General features: G+C 40.2%; 1 protein-coding gene and 1 pseudogene across 8 annotated transcripts in view; one reads left to right on the top strand and one right to left on the bottom strand.

The window, feature by feature from the left end:
- CPQ (carboxypeptidase Q) overlaps positions 1-14,270 on the top strand; it is a 500,068-nt gene that overhangs the window by 424,759 nt on the left and 61,039 nt on the right. The gene's annotated exons all lie outside the window — the stretch shown is intronic.
- On the bottom strand, positions 6,349-10,004 carry LOC309614618 (large ribosomal subunit protein uL30 pseudogene; annotated as a pseudogene). Its single transcript has one exon. The product of its transcript is annotated as a large ribosomal subunit protein uL30 pseudogene (transcript).

Below are 14,270 nucleotides of genomic sequence, written 5' to 3'. Positions count from 1 at the left end.
GCAATTAGGATTATTTATTTACAGGAGTAAAGACTGAGAGAAGATGCTGAGTAATATTTTCTAGTACATTAGTGCAATAATACACGTAGATAATTTACCACATAAAGTGGCAAAATTCTTGTTCCCTGACTCTGTCAAAGGTAATACAAGAACATGACTCAAAGGAGTCCAAGAGAGGTTTAGGTTAGTCTCTGTTGGCCCCAGGTAGCAGAGAGACTTTCAACCTTAAACTTTTGCCTGATCCTCCAATTATAAGCTCCAGGTTAGAATGACAGGAATCTATTTCATTCTGAACATGTCAGTAATAAGACATAATTCATGGTTCTCAGAGGTCCTTAATGCATCCTTCTTGAACACCTTTCTTTAGGAACTCTTCTATAAAATATATTGACACATTAATGTAAAAAATGAGATGCTCTCTTAATGTGACCTGAGGCAGTGAGCCCACCATGATTCCATATCTACCAATGAGTTCCTTCCTCTGCTTCAGAATCTGAGAGGCAATCTTTTGCTGATGATCTCGGCAAGTGGTAGACAGTGCGCTGGGAAGAATTAGAGTGTGTGTTCTGGCTTCACAACTTTGAACTTCACGTGCCATCTTAGGCAAGTGATGTAAGTTTTCTCAGCCTCACACATTGATTATTAAGCATTCTTATTACTCATCTGCTGTATGGCACTTGGGAATCAATAGTAAAGAAGATAGAAAAGATCCGTACTCTCACAGTCTATACAGACTAGTGAGTGAGACTTGGTTATCTCATATGCAAAATAGGTATGGTCACCCCCAAGCCCCACATGCATTCCTCCTCCTTCCCTGTCCCCTCTCTCATTGACTGGCACCACCTTCCAGAAACCACACAATCATCCGGAACATAGAACCAAATATTCTCAAGTCCTGTTTACTCCAAATTCCTCCTATTTTTAAAGCCCATTCCCTTCTCTCTACCCCATAAACCTTGTCTCAGGAGTACTCACTGATTTTCCTGTAGCAGCCTCCTACTAACATATCAACCTGCATTCTTAGTTCCCTTCCATCTAACTGGCTCACTGCTTCCAAAGTGAACTTTCTAAATTAAAAGTCAGACTATCAATTGGGATGCTTTGGGCTGCAAAATATCACAGAAGCTGCAACTTAGAACAGTAGTAAGGGGATTTTAAAATTTACTTTAAAAAGAGCTCTCGAGTGGGTGGTTACAGAATTCTTAATTTAATCATCAACCCCATCAAAGACCTCGGTTCTTTACATCTTTCCACCGTGCCATCCTCAGCATGTTGACTTCTGTCTTCAGGCTTGTCTCCCCGTGGTCCCTAGATGGCTGCAGCTGTTCCAGGCAACAAATTCTCACACATAGTGCAGTAGTGGAAGAGAGAATGTCTATAATGGCCAGTCCTTTTTAACAGTAAGACAATCTCATCCAGAAGCTCCAAAGCAGATTTTTCCTCAATTTCATTGGCCGTGTTTGTGGCAATGAAGTAGAATTACCAAAATTGGATTATATTGATCAAATTTTACTTCCTGGGTCTAGGGTGGAGCTCAGTCTCCCCTGAAAATGTAGCCTCCTGATGTGTGAGAAAAACTGGGATTCTTTAGGAAGAAGATGAGGATTCCCACTGATAAGCAACTAAGAGTAGTGGCATATCTGATCATCTCTCCTCGTTACTTGAAATCCTTCAGTGTCTCCCCATTGTCTTCAGAATGTCAGGTCTCTGTTTAGCATGGAATTCAAGGTCCTTCTGGTTCCACCCTGGGCTGATGTACAGCCTCACCTCTCGTGGCTGCCCCATTGCTCTCTATCCATCTCTTATTCATACAAGTGTCATTAATTGAGGTGCCGGTGCACCCTGTGTTCTCAGCTTCCTAGCCATTGGACCTGCCCTGTTCTGTCTTCTTCTCCAGCTAATTCCTACTCATCCATGATTCAGCACCTGTTTCTCCTCTCACAAGCCTTCTTTGATCCCCAGCGGTCTGGGTGAGTGAACCTTGAGTATGTTCCCATAACCCCCTGTTCACCTCTCCTCATGGCACTTACCATTTTAGAATTGTGATTGACTGTGAATTTCTCATAGTTTCCAGCACCTAGGAAGAAGTGCCTGGCCCTTGACAAAATGTCCTGAATCAAATGCTGAATAAGTAATGTCTAGGTTTGTAGGAAGAGTTAGATGATGTGAGAGAGGTTTGTAAACTGTAATGCCATAACGTAAGTTGTGATTACTTTAGTAATAACTTTGCTTCATTGAGCTGTCCTCTTTTCTTATATATTGAATTGTTTTTACAATCACATTTTAATTTCTTTCATCTTTTCATAATAGCTCAGACTCCATAGTGAAGTACCAAATATGCAGATTACTCAGAATTTCTCATAATTTCCTTCTTGCTTCTTTCTGATACCTTATATGGCACTAAGCAGAACTAAATTAAAACTTTTCACTTCTGCATCTCCAAAGGCCTTTCTTTTAAATTTTTCCAAGAAAGGAGAAGAGCAGGACACAAGCAGGAATGTAAAGTAAATTGAAGGTTCGACCTCTGGACCCAGGACTCATATGTTTTCCCATCACCAGATGGAATAGTGCAATACAGTAGTTCTATGTCCCCTGCTGTCCCTAATTAAAAGATGCCTCCTTTATGGTGAAAAAACTCTGTGCTAGTGATGTTGGAGAGATTGATGCTGCATGGTGAGTAGACCTCACCCCACTGGGAACATGAAGAGGCACTTCCTGGTTTGCGACTACAGCCCTTATTTAAATAGCCTAGCAGTTTCATTCAATCAGCAAGCATGTCTTGAGTGCCTACTGTAAACCAGGCACTCTAGACTCTGAAGATAGAGCATGAAAAAGACTTACCAGCTCTCTGCCCTTACGGAGTTTACATTGTAGTGGGGAGTGGGGAGAGGACAGTAGGAGGAGACAAACCATAACAAAGAAATCAAGAATGGAGAAAAACATTAGAGAGTGATAAGGGTAATGCAGAGAATTGTAGCAAGTGGCTGCCTCTCACCTCTAACTCAGGGGAGTCAGAGCTCTTGCTTTAATATTCATCATCTGCCGTATGCTAGATAGGTGTGTATAACATCCACATCAACGCCACACTATTGGGAATTGCTCATCAGAACAGCTAATAACAACAGCTAACAGAATAAGCTTCTCATGTTCTTTCCTCTTGCAGTAGACCTGCTGCAGCTCCAGAGAAGCCATTGGGTATCTTGACCAAAGCAGGCTGGGCTCATACCCTGTAGTATGACTGCCAATGGCCTAGAAGGAGAGGGCATTGTTTCTACCATCGGGCAGTTAGTCGTGCACTGCCTTCTCAAGTGTCTTCTGTTGTTGCCCAATCTGTTATTTAAAGCACACACTTTCACTTTAAAGTTAATATACTTTGTATTTTATCTCTTTAACTGTATTGAAAACCAAGAGAGTATTTTATTCACCCTTAAATACCCAATACCTATTATTACCTGGAACATGATAGGTATCCAATAAATGTTTACTGAGTAGATGTATTTGATTTTAAGATGAACATACAAAAGAATTAAGTCACAGTAAAAGGAAGTTTTGGTACAGCACCAAGATAAATAACACATGCAGAAAGCTGTAGGAACTCATAGGGTAGAAGACAGGAAAGGCCTGGAAGAGGTGAACTTGAGCTGGAAACTGAAGGATTTGTAGTGTCAGAAGGGACAGAAGGGGCGAGAAGGGCATTCCTGGTGACAGAAGTCATGTGAACAAAGGCAGTTGTCCCCATTGGGGACAGTGGGGAGAGTGACTTCACAGGGCAGAGGAATCCGCTTGGAGAGCAGTGGGTGGTAGGAACAGTTGAGTACCTCTGGGTCAGATGAAGAAGAGACATAAATTTCTGGTGGAAACTCTTGTAGTTGATGCAAAGTCACCAGACGTCTTCAGGAGAAGGTAAGAGCAGGGTTTTAGAAGGGAATCCGTAAAACTCTTGCCAGGGGGTACACTGTCACACTCAAGTAGGAGACTCAAAGTGGGAAGACCTGGTGTGAAAAGGGAGCTTGAGGAAGTAGCACAGGATTAGAAACAATTCCTTTAGAAAATCAGAGGATAGCGCTAAATTATTGCACTATTCTCTGCACTATAGTGACCAAAAAACACTATGACTTAAATTTCTCTATCTACTATTTCCCATGCCTGCTAATAATGTAGCCTAGAAAAGTTTCACTTCCCTGACTGCCCCTTTCAAGATCTCAAGGTTGGTTCTTCCGGGTTTCCTTTCCTATGCATTTGACTTTCCATCAGTTTCACTTACTACTTTACAGATGCTCTAATTGACTCCTTATGTAACACTTCATTCAACAGGTAGCTGTATTATATATAAATGTGGAGGATACAAAAATAAGATATGGCCCCTTTTCTCCAGGAGCTCACTATCGAGGGCTGACTGTGATTTGGTTTACTTAATAATCATGAAGGAAGACTTCATCATGGAAAACCAAATAAAGCTACATTGAAATTTTCTAAGAAAAAAATCTAACATTACTTGAAAACCAGTAGAGTACAAGGAAGTAGGATTTCAGAATATGCTTCCTCCTCGTCAGCTATGTGAACTTTGTCTATCCCTACTTTAAGTGATTATAGCCTGTAAAATTCAGTATGGCCTGGTATATTAGATGCTTTTAAATATGGTATAAAATTTTTATTACAGAAAATTTCACACACATACAAAAGTAAAGAGAATAGTCTAATGAACTCTCCTATATACTCGTCACTCAGGAATTTTTCATCCTTGGGCAGGCTTACTTCATTTACACCCCAGTCACTCCTCTATGCCAAGATTATTTTGAAGCAAATGCCCAATTTCATATCATTTTATATCATCTCCTTTGTAAATATTTTAATGTATCTCTAAAAGGTAAGGAGATATATATATATTATATATATATATTAGGAGGAATAATAATATTGTAGTCATATATTATTCCTCCTAAAATATTTTACAATAATCTCGTAACATCATATCCAATATATCGCCAGTTTTCAAATGTTTCCAGTTTCCTCCAAGCTGCATTTTCCTCCACAGTTTTCTTGTGTAAAGCAGGATTCCAGTAAGGGTCAAACAATGCAATCGGTGGATGTGGTCGATGTCTCGATTAGAAGTCTCTTCTAATCCATGGGTTCCACCTTCATTTTTCTTCTTTCTGCTCCTTGTTTGTTACAGAAACCAAGTAATTTGTTCCATGGGATTTCCTATAGTCTGGATTTAGGTAATTCCTTTTCTATGGAATCATTTAACATGTTCCCACTCTCTTATATTTCTGTTAATTGGTAGTTAACTCTAGAGGCCTGATCTGATTCAGGTTTGATTATTTTTTTTCAACTTTCGGGGGCAAGAACACTTCTTAGGTATCAATGTTCATTTCCGTTATGAGTGATGTCTAGTTTTCTCTCTTTTTATGATATTAACTGTCATTGAAGATTATTGCCGAGATCTATTATTTCATTGGGGGTTGCAAAATGGTAACTTTGATTATTAGTTGAAATAATTCTATAAAAAGAACTCTCCCCCCATTGACTATCTGGTCACTCAGAGGTACTTTTGTGTAAGAAAAGTAGGATATATGTTTCATTCTTTCCCTTTATTTACCTATTTTTAAAATTATTAGTTGATTCCCTAGTACCCTCCGAAGATAACTGATTGGGTTAATTTTTACTGTCATAATTTACTAATGGATTTTAAAAATATACATGTGCTTCATTCTGTTGTAGTAATTATGCTTATTAATGCTCAAAATTGTCCTATTTTTGGCCAATGAGAGCCTCTTTAAACTGGTTCCTGAGTTCTTTTGAAATGCCCTTGTAGTCACTGATAGTGTCCTAGCTTTCTGAAGTGACAGTGTTCCAGGCTATCTTGTGTATTTCCTGCCCCAGATGGAATCAGCTATTTTTCCAAAGAGCTCCACTTTCTTCTACTAGGTCACTGTATTTAGAGACCACAGTCTGAACACTAAGTATGCTTATTGCTACTGGGTTGGTCATTGTTTCTAAGCCTTTTTAGCGGATAGAAGTAGAATTTCTTTTTCTCTTAAGAAAAAAGATATTATGGGACTTCCCTGGTGGCGCAATGGTTAAGAATCCGCCTGCCAATGCAGGCGACACGGGTTCAAGCCCTGGCCCGGGAAGATCCCACATGCCGCAGAGCAACTAAGCCCGTGTGTCACAACTACTGAGCCTGCGCTCTAGAGCCCACAAGCCACAACTACTGAGCCTGCAAGCCACAACTACTGAAGCCCGCGTGCCTAGAGCCCATGCTCCGCAGCAAGAGAAGCCACCGCAATGAGAAGCCCACACACCACAACGAAGACCCAATGCAGCAAAAAAATAATAATAAATTAATTAATTAATTTTTTTAAAAAGGTATTGTGAATTATATATTTCCAGTTCAGGTTGAGGACTCCAAAGCTGCGCTTTACCTCACTGGTGTCATGTCTGTGTCTCCTTCTTCCTTTGCCAGAAATCCTGGTTCTTAGTGCAACAGCATAACCACTCACTTGCTTTCTCCCACAGCACACACAGTAGTCTCAGAATAACAACACCACACAACCAACAACAGCATGATTATTGAAAATGGTTTATTGCAGGTTCTTTTTATGTCTTTAGGATATGTTATATATTCCACTAGAGATGTACGTGTTTCTGTTAACCTATAAGGCAAGTTACCCTGAATGAAATATCATTTCCATCTTTCATATTTTTGTCTTAATATCCGAAACTACTGATTTCTAAGATGTTTAAATGCTTATTTATAATTTTTCTTTATAAAGCGAGAAAAAGGTTACAGATAGGAATAGTTGTAAGACTTATTAAAATAATTACCTTGGAGTGTCATAGTTGGATCCTCAACACATACATTGCCTGTTCTTTCTTATTAGATCTGACTCAGACAATTTCATTCATTCATTCATTCATTCATTCAAGATATATCTAGTAAGTACTACATGACATTCAGACAAGGGGAATAAAGAGGGAATTTAATATGTGTTGAGCGTCTTTTGTATGTCAAGTATTATTTTAGCTGCTTTACGTACATTATCTTATATAATTTTATAAGAACCTTTTAAAGCATACATTAGTAGTCTGTAACCAATTTTCAGATGAGTCAGTTGGAGCTCAGGGAGTTTCCTTTGTCCAAAGTCGCAAAGATATTAAGTGGAAAAGCCAGAATTAACATATAGGCCTGTTTTATTCCAATGTCATATACAAGGTTCACTCTCTATCCTCAAGGAGTTAATGGAGGGTTTAGACACAGGAAGAACAAAGCACAATAGGAGTTCAAGCAAGAGAGGCATTAAAATCATGGGGCATCACAAGAGAGGTGGCATTTCACCTGATTTTCCAGAAAGAATAGAATTTTGTTGGATGGAGAGGGAATGCATTGCACATGAAAAGATGGGGATACACAAAATTGCATAGGCAAGAAAGTTCAACAGGTTCTTGAAATGATGAGTAGTCTGGTTTGGCCAAAGTTTAGTTTAATATAGGGAAATAGAGCTAAAACTGAAAAGGTCCCTTGGGACGCCAGTTGGACCCTGAATGCGAGTCAAAGAATTTGGGACAGCCAGAAACTTTTGAAAGTTTTCAACAGGAGTGAGACATGATGGGGCTCAATCCCAGCCACTGAGTAGGCGCCATCTAACCCACAGCATCCTCCTTTGAGAGACTCAAAACAAAAACCAGCTTCATAGATCTGCACATCTCATGGGTTGGTCTGCATGTCTTCTAGCAATTTCTTGCTAAAATTGCACTTTTTTGGATGTTTTGCTATTTGACGTTTTGCCAAATTAAACTGTACAGTTGGAGAGACTCGGAATAGTCCCATAAGATATTGCACTGTGATTGGCAGGGATTGCTGGAGTTCTCAGATATTAACAATGAAGTCTTACTGTAATTGGACATAATCTGCTTGTTGAACCTTCTTTGAGTCAAAGAAGTCTTCAAGTATTGTGACAACTCATCAATTTCTTACAAGAACTCTACTAAAAATATGCTTATCAATTTAATTAATAAGCATAGGATTATGGAAACAACAGGAAAAGCATCACAATTCAAGAGATTTTGGTAAAATTGAGTTCTGATTGGGTAAGGACTTTTTACTATAGAAATGAGTTACATCTCAATTGTGTACAATAGACTCCTTAGTCTGGGTACTTTCATTGGCTTAAGATCCTTCCTTTGCTCAGTATTAAAGTTCAAAAATGACCACTTAACCTGATATTCTTGTACATTCCCCTCATGGGAATTTCTAACACAGTGAATTAAGTCTCCCTATTATCTCGTTTTTATAAGAGAGTGTAAGATTGCATAATTCATGGTAACTAAACTTTCTTTTACAGTATGACATTTGCTATCTTAATTGTCCTTCCAGTTCGTAATGCGTAAATCAAATATGGTTGAGCTCTGTGAAATCTATTAGTTGTGGATCGTTTGTGATCTGGCAAGCTGTTGCCTATAATAGGACTAGTTATGAAGTATGTCCTCAGTATTCTTTCCTTTCTCCCTTCCTTCCTCCCTACTCCCTCCCTTCTCCCTCCTTCCTCCCTTCCCCTTCCTTCCTCTCTCCCTCTATCTGTCCCTCCTTCTCCTTCTCCTTCTTCTTCATCTTCTTCTTTCTGCTTCTTTCTTTCTTTCTCTTTCTTCCTTTCTCTTTTTCTTTTCTTTCTTTCTTTCTTTTTCTTTCTTTCTTTCTTTTTCTTTCCTTCCTTCCTTCCTTCCTCCCACCCTCCCTCCCCCTTTCTCTTTCTTTCTTTCCTTTCTCTCTCCCTTCCTTCCTTCCTTTCCTCCTTTCTTTCTTTCTTTCTTTTTTTTTTTTTTATGCACTTCTTTCTAATTGTATTTCAAGTTCTTTCTAAAACAAAGCCTTTGGATACCCCAGGTTCAATATGCCCCTGGGCCTGGTCCACTGCTGTCTTGTATTCATGTGTGGGTATTCATTTGTTCACCAACATTAAATCCCAGGATAGGTGTGATAAAACATGACTCCCTCCTCCATGGCACAAGTCCTTTGCTGGTTTCAGAGGTGGACTGCAGTCTTTGCAGAAAACACACAGGAACGTTTTCTTGGAACTGAAGTGGGATGAAAAGTGCCTGCCCTGAACAACACCATCTTTTCCCTGACCCTTCCCCTCCAGTTTCTGAAGATATAGCAGAAAATAATCTTCCTTGAAGATACTGGATAACAATTCCATGAAACAAAAACACATGCTTCCAATGCACTGTGCTTTCAGATATGTTGGTTTTAGTTCAGCTGCTGGATGAGCTGATTGATGCGTTCACCTTGATAGCCAGGTGAGCCCACTTCCTTGACGAAGCCCACTCTATTCTTGGTAGCGTGACGGGCCACTGAGAGTTGGAAAGGGCGCAAGAACCCTGAGATCACCTGAAAATTCTTCCCCGGGAAGGCAATTTCATGAATGAGGTCTTCCAAGCAAATGACACCAAACTTCCCCAGGTGCTCCTCAATCACTGTGTTGTCTGTCAGAGGGATGATTTTATTCTTGACCTTGGCTTGTCCACGTTTCAAGATAAGTTCCTGAACAGACTTCAGATTTGGAAATCCCCAGGTCACATAAGTTTCCACTATACAAAGCATTTTTATGGTTTGAGAGGTTACTTGCATAAAGACACCACTGAAAATCTTATTCAGGTTAAGTCTTGCAGTGGTCCTCTGCACCAGTAAACTCACCCCATTAATCCTTTCGATACGTACAACAAAGGCCAAGGAGTGTTTATCTGGCACTTCCAAGCCGTGAGGTTTCACTTCTGGTCGTCTGAGTCGCACCCTGTCACGTAGTTGCCGCCAGGAATCATGTAGGAACCATTCTAGTCGCTTAAACTTGATCTCTTTTCCTTTCCTCTGCTCCTTCCTTTGCAAAAGCGCCTGCTTTGCCTGGGTGGCTTTCAGGCCCTGATAAGCCTTCCTCTTTTTCAGGAGATTTTTCTGAAACCAAAGGGATCTTTTTTCTTGGCTCTTCCTTGGATATCTTTCCAACTCTCTCTCTCTTTCTTTCTTTCTTTCTTTCTTTCTTTCTTTCTTTCTTTCTTTCTTTCTTTCTTTCTTTCTTTCTTTAGTTCTTTCTTTCCTCCCTCCCTCCCTCCCTCCCTCCCTTCCTTCCTTCCTTCCTTCCTTCCTTCTTTCTTGTTGTAATGGCTGAAATAGTCTCCTGACAATTGAGAGAACAGAATCCTATGTAGAGATAGGCATGGCTTTCATCAATATACAAAACTACCCAGTTATGGAAGGTTTAAACCTAAGTGGAAATGTTTGCTGGACACATCTATACAAAATCCACATTTTTTGCAGAAATAGTTTATTAAGTATCATTGATGCCCTATTTAAAGAATGAAGGTACTCATAGATATCATTTTACTATATTTAGTCAACACTATAGTGCAAAGCACAGATGGAGGGGTCAGTGATTCCACACTCACTATTCCTGACAGAAGATTTTATCTGAGATAACTGTAGTCATTTGGCATGTTAGCTTCAATTGCTGTAATTTCTCATCTTGTATTGGTGTAGACCCAGATATGTGTTCAAGTTACACTTGTGGTTCACACCCTTGACTGAACTTTAAAATCACCTGGAGGCTTCTAAAAATATATCAGCACTGGTGCCCCACCTCCGAAGATTCAGATTTAACTGGTCTGGCTACAGGGTCACAACAGTTGCACAAGTTCAGGGAGTACATTTACCATAGAACATATTCATGCCTCAGGGCCCGCAGCCTCCCAGAGCACAAGTCCATTGTGTTCCATGTGAAAGGTGCCTGCTGTACTTGTGCAAACGTGGGGCCAGAGGGAGGACTTGAGCACACCCGGTTTTAGAAGCCCCCCAGGAGATTGCAATATACAGCCAGACTTGAAAACCATTTTGAGGTAAAACAGCCTAGATGTTAAGAGCATGGATTTAGGAGTCAAGCAGAAATGGATTCAAAATCTTGCTCTACTACTCTCTAGCTGTGTAACCTTAAGAAAGTCATTTAACCTCTCGGAACTTCAATTTCTGCATAAATAAAAGGGTGATACCCGCCTTGTGTGATTATATTCAAGAAAAAAATGAAGACAATCTGAGTGAAATGCTTGGCACAAAGTTAACTCTCAAGAAGCCACTGTTATTATTTCAGTTATTAAAGCATAGTTTCTGTATTAGTCCAGACTCCTTCAGTACTAAGTGACAGAAATCTAACTCAGACGACCTGGAGCAAAAATGGAGAATCTGAGCAAGCCACAGGAAGAGTAGGGCTGGATCTGGTCTTACGGACTCCAGCAGTGGGAAGCTGTTAGGATACATACTGTCTCTCTCTGGTGCTTATTCCACCTTCTTGGTGCCTTCATTCTCTCAAGCCAGCTGTCCCCTTAGAGGCTGAACTATGACCTTATGCAGCTCAAAACTCAGGACTTACATCTTTACATCCTGTTAAGTACAGAAGAGCCAAGTAATTCATCAAATCCAACTCAGTTGGGAAAATCACAGTGGCCCAGCCTGGCTCCTTTGTTCACCCCTGTTGTCAAGGTGTGTAATCCTTAAAGTGGGGAGAAGTGGTGATGTGCAGATGAACACAGTAACTACCTTTTTTAAAAAACATTTATTTATTTATTTATTTATGGCTGTGTTGGATCTTCGTTTCTGTGCGAGGGCTTTCCCTAGTTGCGGCAAGTGGGGGCCACTCTTCATCACGGTGCGCGGGCTTCTCACTATCACGGCCTCTCTTGTTGCGGAGCACAGGCTCCAGACGCGCAGGCTCAGTAATTGTGGCTCACGGGCTTAGCTGCTCCGCGGCATGTGGGATCCTCCCAGACCAGGGCTCAAACCCGTGTCCCCTGCATTGGCAGGCAGACTCTCAACCACTGCGCCACCAGGGAAGCCCCACAGTAACTACCTTTATCTTCACTGTTGAGACCTGATTCAAAATATATAAAATACATAAAACCTCTGCCATCTAGGATCTATTAGCAGATAAGGAAGGACAGCAGTGAAGTCCCAGAAGCAATTTTAAAAAATACCCTGAATTTATAATACCTATTCTCTCAGCTCTTCATGACCTAAGATGAGTTTAGGGCAAGAAAAGCATTTGTTAGACTTTTCTGGCACAGTTTACCTGAGACACTCAGGTGACCAGGCAGATGCGGAGCTGGATAAGTTGATGCCACACTCCCAGCAATCTGCATGATTGAACACCTGAAGTGTTCTTTCCTGCCACCTCCACCCCATGGTCTCTCCTTACCTCTACAAATGGGAAAACTTAGGAAACTTATTTATAGGAACACACTCTACAGATACACTGTGTATTTATCCAAGAAGAAGGCGATGAGGAAGAACGTCACTAAAGACTCAGAGACATCCTTTAACATTTGAATTGTTCTGACCACTTACGTAACATTTGTCTTAGAGAAGCAGCAAGTGTCATAAAAGAGGAACAGGCTTCATAGTTTTATAGCAGTGTGGTTTTGACACGTCATTTAACTTCTCTGAGCTTCAGTTTCCTGATCTGTGAAATGAGGGCAATAATATTCCACAGGACTATTGTGAGAATTGAATGTCTTTGATAAGTGATAATGTATTTGAAAGTCAATTGCACTCTACACAGTTGATCTTCAATAAGTGGTTTCAGTGTTTGGGGGTTAGTTTTATATTTTAAAAAATTACCGAAGAGGCCTTGCTATGAACATGCTTTCGTGTATTTAGACCCAGTAGAGAGGGTGACTGGGCATATGGTTGAATATTCTAGGAAATACTGCAAAAGATGCATGAGTATCATTGCTGCTCACTGACCTTTGGGTCTTCGCATGTTACTTTGTGGTTACATAAATGAGTGACGAAACTGCTGGCATTCACTTCAAGTGACCCTGATACTTTACTGGTTCAGCGGCATTATTTAGGAAAGCACATGACTCACTTCATTCCGACATGGTGAACACTGCAGAGAAGAAAGCAAAGAAGAAAAAAGTCAAATGTTAATACCATTAGTAGCTCTTCTATGTCAAATGATGCTTCTGGGATTTTGAGGCCTCTTTACAGTTCCTATTCAGCCAAAGTAAATTGGTTATGGGTGAATAAGAGTTGGTGGGAGGATTATATAAGTGAATGTGTAAAAGCCAACTGGCTCGTGGCCAAGGACACAGATGGCACTCTCATTGACTCTCTTGGACAACATCAAGCTCTAGATTCTGTGCTGTGGACTGACTAGGTATTCTCTGTTGGCAAGGAGCCTCATCCCAGACAGTGGTATTCAGATAGTACGCATCAAAAATATATATAGTAAACATCTTCTCTGACCTAAAAATGGGGGAATTACCTTTCTAAGCTTATTCTAGTGTTAAGACTCCATAACCTAAAGCCCATATTTTTCCAGAAGTGAAAATTGCTTTTGATATAAAGGCAGAGATGATTCAAATGAAGGAGAATGAGATTACCTCTGCCTTTTAGGAGCAAGAGATTAAATAGCACAGAATTGCCTATATCAAACAAACATGAGTAAAGGTCAGCTATGGATTTTAAATTGTTCAAAAGATTGTTACTTTGACATGACTAAAATGTAGGGAGCAAATTGATGAGAATATCTCAGCAGTGAAGGAATGTATTTTCTTAATATTTTTTAACATCCGGTCTTGGTACAATTTTATTTCAATTTCTGCTAATACAACCACATAAATGCCTGATTTAAGTCATTTAAGTATCCCATGGCAACATGATCTTGTGCTTCTCTCTTTCATTTCCTTCCTGTCCCTCCCCTTCTTTTTTCTTGAGAGAATCAGGAAGAGGTTTCCTATTTCTCAACTCTTGAATCTGTTTATGAAAATTGGAACTAAACAGTTTAGCACAATTAAGCAGGATGCCTCATTCATCAAACCTTCATTTTTCTAAGACTCCCAGCCTGTCAGTCACCAAAAAGCGTGTGTTAAGTGGAAGCTGTGCTTCTACTCTGTTGGCATGCCACATCTGTTGACAATTACAGAGGCACATATGATGCCATTCCTGTCATGGCATGTGCTTCCTTGTGCCTCGGGTCACAGGCCTTCAGGGACATTTACAAAGTGTGTCCTGGAACTAAAGAGTTTAATTTTGCCTGCTAATGTGTTTATGTATCTTGTAAAGGAACTAATCATTCCCTTTTGCTTTCCCTTATTATGGGGTGTGTGTGTGTGTGTGTGTGCGTGTGTGTGTCTGCACCAGAAAAGAACCATGCCATATAATAAGCATAAAGACCTTTTTCTCATACCCACCAACCTTTCTTGTAAACCGCTGCTTTTATTTTTTT

This window comes from Balaenoptera borealis (genome assembly GCF_965194805.1).
Source record: "Balaenoptera borealis genome assembly, chromosome: 17".
In the NCBI taxonomy this organism is placed as follows: domain Eukaryota; kingdom Metazoa; phylum Chordata; class Mammalia; order Artiodactyla; family Balaenopteridae; genus Balaenoptera; species Balaenoptera borealis.
The sequence above is the reverse complement of the archived record's forward strand: the minus strand, read 5'-3'. Positions and strand labels throughout refer to the sequence as shown.